We start from the raw sequence: 12,556 nt of genomic DNA, 5'->3' as shown, positions 1-12,556 counted from the left end.
ATTATACTTGAATATCAATCTCATGATGGTTTTACTTCGTTATTGCCAGATTTTGCTAGCACAAATTCTGTTAAAACACTTTTGAGTGGCTCAAAAATAAACAAGTTTTATTAATTTCGGAACAGCTGTATCCACCAAATTGCCCTCAGTTTGTTTCAAAAGAGAAGTGTTGAATCAAAAAGTAGCAGAAATTGAAGGAGGAGAATGTAGCCACCTAAAACACAGATTGGACGAAGTATAAATTTGAAAAACTGATCAAAATCATGACTGATAAAAGTGTGCGCCGGCCGATGGGAGGTTTCAAGAATAAATTAGAAATTTTTCGTACAAAAAACGATAAATATTTTTTTTCAAATTTTTTCATGAATTATCATAATATTTCCTTCATTTCCTTCAAAGAAAGTATTTTGATCAAGCGAATAGTTTTTAAGATACACGCATTTGTAACTGTCCCATTTCTAAAAGAACTAAGCTTTATAGTTGTGAGAGGTCAACCAGGAATGTAAAGTTGAATCTATTATATTCATAGTTGAATGCATAAAATCATTCATACAATTGTAGTTGAATCTAACATGTTAACAATTGAATCAATTAAACCATTACAGTCGTTGATTGCGTCAGGTCAATCATCAGTTTGTAGTTGAGTCTATTTAATTTACAGTTGGATGCGAAAGAATAAACTACGCTTTGATGATCGGTATAACCAGCTGAAATAATTAGAACAACAGTTGTCTTTTTTCTCCGTGAATTTTTTGAACATTTCTTGTGAATTTGATTATAGCTTATGACGGTCAAAAAGTTTGTCTTGTTCAAACCTCAAATAAGAAAAGAAACCTATAGTAAAAAAAAAGAATTGAGTCATCTGACACCGATTAATCGATTGTTTAAAAACGAGCGCGAGACGACAAATGGTCACTGGTGACCTTGATAATTTTTTTTTAAATGTTATTGATTGGTAGGAAATGTCGGAAACAGATGGCAATGCGATCGCTTTGCGAAGAATGAGACGAATTTTCTTTAGAATGTCCTGTCTGTTTGCCTGTGGTATCGGCATAGTATAGGTTTCACGTCTCATCTAAAACTTGTCAGGCAGATCAGGTCAAATGTCTTAATCAAAACGCCACGAACAATTGCCATGAAATTAGACTAATTGTATTTCAAATTGTATGAAATGACCTCCCAAACTTCTAATTCACCCGTCTTACCTAAGTCAATGTAGAATATGAAATACATCAGACCAATTATAATTCTTTTACATTATATTTGGTGCCCACTGACATATTTTCAAAACGAGAGTGTTTACAAAAGATGCAATTTATTAAACTTGACTCCCGAAAAAAATATTTCTGAAAGACCGCCAATAAGAGCAGTAACTGTGTTCAGATTGTACAATGATGATGAAAGGATGAGGCAATTGCGATTCTTTCGGTTCTGGATACCAAAGTAACGTTCTGGAAATCATTCTGTTCAGGAATCTGTTTTAATTTTAATGAATACATGATGTGAGTATACATTCTTGTTAAGAAGAAATGTTTTAGGAAAGTGAATTCCACCGCTTTTTGTAAATTAATTTCTCAATTTCATAACGTTAAACTTTACAAATTGAAATCATGTTGTTTACACATTTAGTGATCGAAATCTACTCGAAATTGACAGTGGGCTACTCGAAGGCTCCTCGTAGGCCCCTGGAATTTTTATCAATTCCTTGAAACAATTTATGCATGGCATTAAATGCGCTTGCAGTTCTGATTTCCTCGACGCCACGGGTCAGTTTACAGAAGACCCACTTAGAATTCAAATCATCAAAAGGACACCAAACTATTAGCGGTTGGCCGCACCGAAACCCGAGCCATAGAAGAAGAGATTTACAATGCAAAATAATTCACTCGAATTTTAATGTTTTTATGCCTACGTGTGTCACCATTCACAAACGCTTCTCTAGTTGGTCGGTTTCGTCGTTATCAACGTTTCAACCCAAAGGAAGGGAGGGTCATCTGGAAAGAAATATTCAGCTCCCATTCAAACGCTATAGAGCCGATCGTGATTTTGCACGTTTACGTTTCAATCTGACTCTGAACATTTGGCACAGTGAGAACAATCCTTGAAGTCTTGAGTCAAAAAATCTTGATATGTTCTTTATGGCTTAACAATGGTTAATAAATTAGGGAAGATTACGTGTCGCTAGAATCGACGTTTTTAAAATCACCACAAGCACTTGTACACCCAATTGTCAGCCTCATTTAAAGCGTTACTCCGAAAGGCGTTTAATTGTCGTAAATCTGGTTTTATGGCTTCGATAAAATAAAGCAAAAGGAATTAAACCGCCACCAAGCGCAGGGTGGTCATTAAAAAGCCGGCGAAGTTTCCCCCGCGAGAACTTTGGCATCAGATGACTCCTCCCGACGAAGACGAACGTATTACGCTGGTATGGATTTCTACTGAATGCAGTTTTTTCCTTCTTTCAGAACATTAAGAATACTAACGCGACTGCACGCTTTATGAGTACGAAAGTGATAAGAAGGTCGGGATGTTTGAGGCTTAAATCGATTGCCGACAACTTCTGTCCATCGAATTTAATGAGTCTGACGACATCTAGAGAAGTGTGCCTGGACGCTACAGTGTCGTCAGCCGATGCATGATTGTGATCCTGACCTAGGAGATGGGCGGCCGGTAACCTTTCGGGGCGGAAATCTGTTTGCAAACAAATCGTTAATCTTGGAAGCAGTTGATAGAAGGATTTGGATACTTCGTCAATTTTTTTTAAATGAACATAGAGGCATTCTCAAACTTTTGCCGAACAAGCTAAATCGGAACTATCAGGAAGCACCGAAAATACCATTAAAAAGAACCGTCAACTGGGGCATCATGCAACTCTTTTGAACTTCAATGAGTTTTAAAACTTAATATCCACAGATAATCATGCCGATTGTACATCAAAAGTTTGAGGGGTTGGTGGGACCTCAAATCGACGTTGTCAGAAAAATTATTGGTTTCATCATATTTAAGTTAATAAAAATATGCGATATCTCCAAAACGTGGTCTACTTAGTTGACTGGTTCACAAATGATATGTCCTTCTTCGAGCCCTCGAGGTCGAAGCGTTTGGGCGCAGACAACAAATACCTTGTTTTATTGATTCTTTAGCAGAAATTTTAACAAATCACCGTAGTTTATGTACTTGATTGATTGCCCGTATCGGTGAAAAGTTTATCCGTTTTAGTAAGAACTTTGAGATTTAATCGACAGATAGAATGTAAGAAGTACTAAAAGTAGGTGACAAAATGAACGGGAAGAATTTTTTAGAAGCATTATCATCATATACCAAGGTATATGATGATAATGCTTCTAAATAGAGTAAAGGGTGATACGGTCAAAATTTGGTCAAGGGAAAACGCGTGTAAATCGATGAAATTGTTTATTTCAAAAATCAAATTAAATTTCTTTTTCACCGTAATGGCCTTTTCACCGTAATGGCAAGATGCCAAATCCGGCCAAAACAGTACGGAACAACCGTGTTTCTTCAGGAAAGGCAGCAGACGTTTATTCACACACTCTTTCACGTAAATTTCTTGGTTGACAGTCCCGGAAGCTATGAACATGCTGCTTTTCAAGCCACAGGTACAGATTGGCTTGCCAAACCAGATATTTCTACGCGAACTTTGACAGTTCCATGTGCTTGAAAATATCTGCTACCTTTCCCCTTCCTTTTGCCGTATAAAACTCCTGTCGGAAGCTGCTTGTAGTCGGCTTTGGCGGAGGTTTCGTCGTTCATTACCACACAGTAAAACTTCGTGAGCATCGTCGTGTACAGCCTCCGGAATCGCGCTTTGGCCGTCGTATTTTGTTTATCATCGCGATTTGGAGTCACTACCTTCTTGTAAGTTGATAGTCCGGCTCGTTTTTTGGCTCGATGCACGGTTGTAGACATATCGGCATCTCGGAGAGAGAGCTTAGGGTTTCGCTTGAAACTACCGGCAACTCTCTTTGTCGTCTCAGCGGCTTCCGGTTTTCGATTTTCCCCCGATCCAGACTTCCTAGCTGTCGACAAAAGTTCCCCAAACACTTTAATTACATTTGCAACGGTTAATTTGGCAACTTTTTGCGATTTTGCCAGCTTTGCGTGCGATTAGCTCGGATTTTCGGAGCAAAATTTCAATACGCTGCTCTTCTTCCTTGGACGGCGTTTTGACAACTGAAGAGTGAATTCCAAAATCAAAATAGGAGCAACATTCTGCACACATACACCATCAAAATGAGGGGTGTTCAGGTTTTTTAAATGCAAAATTGAAAGAAATACGACAAGTTGATATTGACGAAATTTTGACCGTATCACCCTTTTATCCACCACACATTTGTAGGCCAAGCGTGGTTCGTCCCAAAAGCGGAAACTTGCAGTGCGAACGAACAAAAAGATGGTAAGATACGCTCCCTTTAAGCTCAGAACGGATATACATATCTATGCGTAATCTTAAGCTATTCTTACTTAAAAGGACATCAATTTTCAGCGATAAGGCCAAATTACGGTGATAAAAAAACGATAAATAATAAAGGGATCCCGGGCTCTTTTTCGTGCTTTTTGAAGGAGTTCTGGTTTATTAAGCGAAATGCTGGAATGTTGCTTCATGAAGCTAGATAACCAGTCCTGCTCTGACTTTCCGTCAATAAATCGAACGTGGAGCTTGCTAGCTAAGACGTATTCTAAGGCCAAAGTGTTTAATTCTTTCTCATTACAAGAAAACTCAGCTCCAATTTTGTCCGCCTTCGTTTTTCCTTTGATTCGGTTATGGAGCACCCCCAAAGGAATTCCATATGCATTCGATTCGACGCTTCTCGATAGTTTTTATACCCGTTAAAAAGGTCGATCAGCGATCATTACGTTTTCCTCTGAATATCTTGGGCTATGCTTTTTTTTCCGGAATATTCATCGCTGAAACGGGCCATCCATTCGGAGCCAAATCAGCAGTTGTTGCTTGGGCGGTAGCACTGGCACCTTAAGCTGCGGATGCTACTTCCTTGGTTAACGTACCGACCTGCTCTCTCAAGTGGGTGATCTACTCGACGCCTGTCAGCTGCTCGAGTAGCTTATCGCGAGACAGTTTCCTACAATCGAAAGAAATACAAAATCTTGAAATTTGTATTTTTATTGGCGCTTGATTACGATGGTGAAGTATAACCTAACGCACCTTTCCATTTTTTGCGTGATAATTCTTTTATCGCACCTTCGGTTTTTTTTGCGTGTGACTTTGAATGCACCATTTATTTTTTTGTGTATCGCACCTCTTTTTGCGATATGTATCCCGTAAACCTACCATTTTTTGAAGGCAGCTGTCGTATTTGGTAGTCGCACTCTTTTCCTCCGTTGCGCCCTTTTTTCCGTTGCGCCCTTTTTATCCGTTTTGCCCTTTTTTCGCTGCACCCTTTTTCTCCGATGCGCCCTTTTTCGCGTGGAAATCCTTCTGGGAACCAGTCACCGTGGGATTCTTCAGGGAGCCAGTAGCCGTGGGATCCTTCTCGACGGTTGCCATTTTGGGGTTTCTTTCCTGCTCTCTTTCTCTATAAGATTTCTCCCCTAAGAGTCGAAACAGAACACTCAGCAACTCATCACGACAAACTCTAATACAAATCGTGAGAGTTTACCGAGTATTCTTCTCTTCTCCTAGGAGGAACCAGTGTGTCCAAGCTCCTTCTTATTACAATATCTGCAAACGAATGACCAATTTTCGTAACCGCCTAGGTATTCACATATAGTTTTTTGTACCCCTAGCGCACGCAATTTTTTTTTGCACACGACACGATGGCATCGACGTCATCGATTTTATGATACACCCATTAAGTTTATGAGTTGCAGATTTTGCAAAAAATTTTTTTCAATTTATTCAAATTTTTTTTGTTATCATATAAATAAAGAAAATCGAGTTTTTAGTTGTTTTACAATGAACTTATATTTATATATAATTTTATTTCTTTCGTTTATTTCCTTATCCGTACTGCACACATTTTCGTCCTTTACTAACCTTAATACAGATTTGATACTGATTCCAAAAAGAAACGTGAAAAGGAGCTTTCTTCAAAGAGCATTATCTCTCTTCTGCACTGATTCAAGCGTTTTGACCAAAGGCAGCGGTGGTAAGTGTAAAAATGTCACACTAGCTAACTCACAAATCGTTGCCTATTCATAGACATTTCTTTGCTTTGGATTGTTTGAATGTAACGGGTTTGACTAATTTTAACAATGTTTAAATAACATTTTGTATACTAAATTCTAAAAATTTCTTCTACTTGAATGGCCTTTAGACTGACACTAAAATAATGTCCAAATGAAAATTTCGTATAAGACAACATATGCAACGAAGGTGTATCGCGTGTCGATTTATTAGAATTTTTATTGGATTTTTAGATGAACAACTTTTGTTTCAATTTTTGTATGTTTGTGATCGAGTTTTTTTTAATCAATCATAAACAAACGATGCACACAGGAGTATGTCACCCAAAAACCTGGTCAAAACTCAAAATTTAAATTTCTTTCGTTACTTTTATGTTAATGTTTATTTGATTCTTGAATAAATTTAGCACCATGTACCGGTCAGTTTTTTTTACATCTGATTTGTTTATAAGCTGTGGCAGCTGTCGAAACTTTAGTATTTTTTTAGATAGAATTTTTCTACAAATTTTTGAATCAGCGCGACTACTTCATATCATTGAATAAAACTTTTTCAAGTGACTAAAAATGAAAATTTGAAATGGAAAACTTCAATGGAGGGATGTATAATAATTTTAAGTATAATACATAAAATTCGATGACTATAGAGACAGTATGCAGTGCTTTGAAAATTCTTCTATTAATTTTTTGTTTTAAACGTTGATTTTTTTACAAATTAGTGTTTTTGTTTATGTTCCCAGCAAGTCCCGGCAAAATTTTAGATATCATTTGAAAATTAATATCTTCAATAATCATGTGCAAAATAAAAAAACTCGCGCAAACTCGCGCATTTTTGATATTTTTAAGTTTGAAGTTCAAAAATATTGATAGATTTTTGCCACAAAAAAGTCACCTAGGACTTCGTTAATTTTACAGTAAAGCTCAGTAAAATTCATGTTCTTTTTCAAATATTTTCAAATGTTGTTTAACTTTCAAAAACAAATAAAAAAAATCTGGATTTTTTTGAATTTTACAACTCTTTTAACCTGGATTAACTATCATGTCATATAAATGTTAGAAAATTTGTAATATTAATTTATGAAAAATTACGAAATTGGTGAAAAATTTATGAAATGAACTTAAAAACGTGTGATAAGTCAAAATTAACTTGTTTATTGATTTCAAAACTAAAAAATACTTTTGACCAACTTTTTCTTCTCCGTACTCCTGTGTGCGATGGCTAAAAGAAAATTTTCAGATTAAAAAATCCTTATTTGAAGAAAATTAGGTTTATTAAATACCTGAACTATCATTGCCAGTTTTTTCGCAGACGTTTGATGCTTAACGACAAAGATAATTCACATAACTTCTGCGCCAAAACATCTATAAGACATGGATCGTTTTAGTTATGCAACTGCATAGTGTTTTAGCGCCCATTTACCTAAAATACCAACCAACTTAATTGTAAAATTTGAATTTAATACAAAAAATACATTGTTAAGGTACAAGACAGGTTGTCGTCATTCCACGTTAACTTTGCAGTCGTGTTGTATATACAACTTCTTCAACTTTTTCAATATTTTTCGATTATTTTTTCTGTAATGGAAATGTGGCATGTTTCATATTTTTAAAACCAGTACTGGACTCCTATGAATAGCACCAATTTATTAGACTACTTTCAATTTGATTTCAAAATCGATTTTGTCTTGGTTTAGAATTTGAGGCTTTGGGGTAACATTGATCAGTCTCTATTTTTACGGTTTTAACGAGTTTTCCTGGTCATAAAGTATATAAAACTTGCTCATGATACTTGTTTATGCTAGTTTATCAATTGTACCTTGTTTTTTAAAGTTTTCTTTTAAAAACATTTATAATCGAAAAAAGAACAATGTTGCTGCATACATGTAGGAGCAAAAATTATAACAATTGCTTAATAGTTTTAGCTTCAAAATACAAATGACATTTTACCTTCATACATTCTCTTAGGCCCTTCCACTATTTTCATTTTAATTTTTTCTTCAAAGTTAACCATTTGGTAGGGTTCCCATTCATTTTACCAATACGGGCTTTCCCTTGGAAAATGTCCTTATTTTTTAAATATAAAAAAATTACCATTGAATGACTTTGAAAACAGCACTATAACTGTAAATATACGAAGAAAAAAAGTTGTTCATTCACATTCAACAACCCGTTTGCTTCTAAATGCTTTTTGGTATCATCAGGAGACCTGTTTGTTTGCGAGCTTTGGAAAAAATAGATATTTTAAGATTTTATTTATTCACTAGCTGACCCGGTGTGCTTTGCTACACCTTACAAAAACAAATGATATTTCTAGAAATTATTCAATTTTTTATCGTTTTGTTGGCATAATTTTAAATCAAATTATAACATAATTCATGAGCAACCGCTATAAAATGAAAGATGCAGTTGGAGTTTCGAATCGCAACACAAAGATGACTTAAACTAATTTTCTTAATTTTGATCTATAAATTTGTGTTAAAGATCTGATAATTTTTTTAAATTAATTTTCACGGCCTTATCGGTGAATGTTATGTTCTCATAGTGAGAACATTTCAAGAATTGAAAATTATAGATGGATAGAAGAAGATTAGAAGAAAATCTGATAATTTTAATCTGTTTTTCTAAGCTTCGCCCTGAAAAATCTAACTTATAAAATATGGTTGTTTTTGCTTGATATATTCTGGATTTATGCTAAAAAACTGATAAGAGATCCCCTTGTCCTTCCCTTCACCCCTTGCTGAATGGAGGTCGTGGTCTTTAATAATTAATCATACCCATTCTTTCGTGCCCAAAAATCATCTTATATCAAATATAATTCCATTGGCTGATAAGTTTTTAAGCTTTACAAAATTTATAAAGAGCTCCCTCCTTTCTTACCCTCACTATACTGTAAAGCGTAAGGGTCTATAACAATCGTAGAAACCTATCTCGTAACCAAATACCTTTCCATGCCATATTTGTTCCCATTTGTCGGCTACGTCAGCATGAATTGAGAACTAATGCTAACAAAATTATATTGGGCTCACCTCCCTCCTATGTAACTACTTACTGAAAGAAAGATGGTGCCTCAGATAATCACAGAATCGTACCAAAATGATTTTCCAAATTAAGTTTTGTCCATTTCTCGGATTTTGTAAAAAAAAAGTTAAATGTAAGCTTGCCTCTTCCCTTTCCATATACCCAATTTTATCCTCTTACTGCTAGAAAGGAATCGTTCCATGCCAAATTTGATTCCATTTGCCGTTGTAGTTCTTGAGTTATGCAGTAAAAATTGTATGAAACTCCCCTCCCTCTTTCCGTTCTTCCCGCTGGAAGAAGAAAGGGGTCTCAAACAATCATTAGAACATGTCACGTTCCCAAATATCCGCTCATGCCAAATTTGGTTCCATTTGCTTAATTAGTTTTTGAGTTATGTAAAAAATTATAAAAGAAACCCCCTCCCCCCTTTATATCTCTCTACTGGAAAGAGGGATGGGTCTCATAAAACCCTAGAAATATTTTTCGTATCCAAATACCTTCCCATGCCAAATTTGGTTCCAATATTTTGATTAGTTTTCGAGTTATATGAAAAATTGTTAGGTAGCCCCCCTCCCCCCTTCCTATCACCCCACTGAGAGGAGGGAGGGGTACCTAATATTCATAAAAATATTCCTCGTTCCCAAATATCACCCCATGCCAAATCTGATACCATTTGCTTAATTAGTTTTTGAGTTACATGAAAAATTGTAAGGTAGCCCCCCTCCCCCCTTTCTATCACCCCACTGAGAGGAAGGAGGGGTACCTTATATTCATAGAAATATTCCTCGTTCCCAAATACCACCCCAGGCCAAATTTGATACCATTTGCTTGATGGGTTTTCGAGTTATGCAAAAAATTGACTTTTGTTTGGGAGGCCCCTCCCTCCCTTCATGAGAGAGGGAGGGGTCTCAAACCATAATAGGAACCTTCTCCTGCCTCCAATACCCCCACCTGCTAAGTTTCACGCAAATCGGTTCAGTAGTTTCCGAGTCTATAGGGAACAGACAGACAGACAGACAGACAGACAGACAGACAGACAGACAGAAATGCATTTTTATATATATAGATTTGAGTCTTTGACTACTGCCATACAGACTGAATATTGAAAACTAACTTATGAATAAGATTACAATACTATTAAAAATTAGTTAGTGGGACTCTGGGAGCACTGGCTTCTTGCAAACGCGATTCTTTTCACATAAATTTTAAAGTAAATAGTTTCCGATTAAAATGGTTTAAAATTTATTTCTTGTTGTTAATTAAGTGAATAAAGTGTTCGTGATAGTGTTCAAAGTGAAGTTCAGTGAAAATATTCAGTTGAATGCGTGTAAAAAGTGATTTTATTTCACCGAAAGTTGGTCTTCAGATGACGCAATGATGCGACAAACGCTTCCAAATCCACGGGAAAAGCTTACTCAAAATTGCAGAAGATGGCACTGATAAGCTTAAGCAAAAAAAAAGGTTCAGAACTTAGCTAAAGTTAAAGCGTTTGAGCTACCAAGTGTTCCCAGTCTTATAAATTTTTGAACTTGAACAAATCAAAATGTTTGAAAAACGGATTGTTTTATCTTCGCTGGATCTGCATTGAAGATAAGTACCTTTCTTTAAAATAAAAAAAATGCGTAAGAACACATAGCTTTTGACATAATTTATACCACATGAATGAATTTAATTCACATTCTTCAGATTTTTTAATTCATAAATTTAAAATAATTAATAGTGAAAAATTGAAAAGTCAGATATTTAAGAAATTTTTTAGTAAAAAATTTGCTTTTTTAACGATTTATAACTTGATTCTTCCACTCTAAAGATTTACAACAAATGATTAACTATTCCCTATTTAGTCGCTAATGTTTTTGCTTGTAGAAGAGCTGCGTATCTGAATGCTTGATGTAAAATAATAGTGTGCGACGCGACGATCATTAAATATTTAACTTTGCATTGATCACATCCCTTCCCAAAGGGAATCCAGATCTTATTTACCTTCCCCACTAACAAACCACCTTTCCTGTGACGACCGTGGAGATTTAGAGGTGTATTCGGTCTCTAGTAGCAACGGAAGTCGAACTAACAATCCTTCCCTTTCCCCGATGAACCGTAAGGACGTGGCCGGCGCCGTTATTGACCATATAATATAAGGAACCTTCGAAACGTGTACACAGAAAATGGTAAGCTAATCCCAAGCCCCATTTATTTGGATCTATGTACAATTTTGATGGTTCTTGTCAATCACGGAGTAGCAACTACTGAAATGTACGGTTTATCTAAGCTCAAGCTCAATACTATTAAAAATTAGTTAGAAATTAGTTTACATCACGGATTGCACTTTTAAACGAAAATTTAGATAAATTTGCCGCCAGCCCGTGGGGTAGAGGATAGCCTTCAAGTCTTCTAAGCCAGCGGGCATGAGATCGAATCCCGGTCACGGCACATATAGTACACTTTCTGTGTGTTGGTAGTTTTAGCATTTGTAAGATGCTAGCCATCATATCCTCGAAAGATGTACGCTTAGAATTAAGAAAAGGGAATCTCTTCGAGGAAACATCAAGTTTCATTGAGATCCTATATGTGTTTGTGTTCGTTTAAAAAAAAAAAAATGAAAGTCAAATAAGTGTGAGACAACATTAAAAGCTTGACAACATCGGTGTAAGGGGTGATTTTGTCCAAATACTGTTCTGCTTCTTGGTAACCAAAAACCCAACTGATTGCGAAGTTGTCGAGCTGGAGCGTAGAGGTTTAAACTCTGGAGCAGTTGGGGACAGTCAACAGCGTTGGTCAAAATATCGTAGATGAAGATTCGTTGCAGATAGTTTCTTCTTTGACTCAAAGGCGTTATTGATAGTAGGCCACACCTCTCAGAGTAAGGAGGTAGCCGTACGGGATCTTGCCAGGGCAGAAGACGTAATGCGTAGCGCAGAAATTTTTTCTGGATTCTTTCAATCCTGTCGCTGTGGACGGAGTGGTAGGGTGCCCAAACTGGAACCACATATTCTAAGACGCTGCGTACTAGCGAGCAGAATAAAGTTTTCAATGCGTACGGGTCTTCAAAACTTGACGTATTCCGACGAAGAAAACCAAGCAAAGCAAAGCCTTTGGCTGTAGTCATCACGACATGCTGGGAAAAAGTGAGCTTTTGATCAAAAGTAACCCCAAGATCTTTTATGGAGGTTTCCCTTTCGAATGAACTTCCACTTAGCGTAGTCGTAAACGATTGAGGATCTTCTTCTAAAGAAGCTTATGCACTTACACTTACCGCCATTGACTTCCATTCCATGTATATTGCACCACGCCAGTAATCTATCGATGTCATCTTGAAGCGCAGCGCAATCCACTATTGAATCTATGATTCGATATATCTTCAAATCATCAGCAAACAGTA

This window comes from Uranotaenia lowii, chromosome 3 (assembly GCF_029784155.1).
Source record: "Uranotaenia lowii strain MFRU-FL chromosome 3, ASM2978415v1, whole genome shotgun sequence".
Lineage (NCBI taxonomy): Eukaryota > Metazoa > Arthropoda > Insecta > Diptera > Culicidae > Uranotaenia > Uranotaenia lowii.
This window is presented reverse-complemented; position numbering follows the sequence as displayed.